The 927-nt window shown below is 40.3% G+C and overlaps 1 non-coding gene across 1 annotated transcript; it reads left to right on the top strand.

Annotated features, from left to right (window-relative positions):
* Nucleotides 1-371: 371 nt before the first annotated feature.
* On the top strand, nucleotides 372-444 carry TRNAE-CUC. The gene has a single exon. It is a non-coding gene; the product is annotated as a tRNA-Glu (tRNA).
* Nucleotides 445-927: the final 483 nt, after the last annotated feature.

The following is a 927-nucleotide window of genomic DNA, read 5'->3' on the forward strand; positions in this document are numbered from 1 at the left end:
TTCCTTTTGTTTTACACCCTTATTGAAGTATATAATTCACATGAAATAAACTTCACATATTAAAAAAATTTTTTTTTAATGTTTACTTATTTTTGAGAGAGAGAGAGAGCGTGAACGGAGGAGGAGCAAAGAGAGAAGGAGACACAGAATCTGAAGCAGCCTCCAGGCTCTGAGTCAGCACAGAGCTTAACGCGGGGCTCAAACTCACAGGTCGTGAGATCACGACCTGAGCTGAAGTTGGACACTTAACCGACTGAGCCACGCAGTCACCCTTTTAAACTTCACATATTTAAAGCACGCCATCTGATAAATTTTGGCATATGTATACACAGGTGAAACCATCACCACAATCAAGATAACATATCCAGGGTGCCTGGCTGGCTCAGTTGGTAGAGCATGTGACTCTCGATCTCAGGGTTATGAGTTCAAGCCCCACATTGGGCATAGAGATTAATTAAAAAAAATTAATGAATCCCCCCAAATATATTCTATTTTTTAAAAAAGATATCATATCCACTGCCCCCCAAACTTTCCTCATGCCTCTTTGTGATCCCTTCTTCTCCTTCTTCCCCACTCCTCCCCACTCCTTCCCACTAACTACTGGTTTTGCTCTGTGCCATTATAGTCTGTACTTTCTAGAAAAGTGTAGAAATGGTATCTACAAAAAAATGCGCACACTTTTTTTACATGGCTTCTTGCAATCAGCCTGCTTATGTTAACATTCGGCCGTGTAGCTGTGTGCCTCAATAGTTCATTCATTGATATTGCTGGATAGGATTCCACTGTGTGAATCTATCACAAATTACTTATGTATTCACCTATTGATGGGCATCTAGATTGTTTCCAGTTTGGGGCTACTACATTTAAAAGTGCCATCCATAAACACTCACATTCAAGCCTTTGTGTGGACAATATGTATTCTTGGGT

Source organism: Panthera leo, chromosome C1 (assembly GCF_018350215.1).
Source record: "Panthera leo isolate Ple1 chromosome C1, P.leo_Ple1_pat1.1, whole genome shotgun sequence".
NCBI classification, from domain to species: domain Eukaryota; kingdom Metazoa; phylum Chordata; class Mammalia; order Carnivora; family Felidae; genus Panthera; species Panthera leo.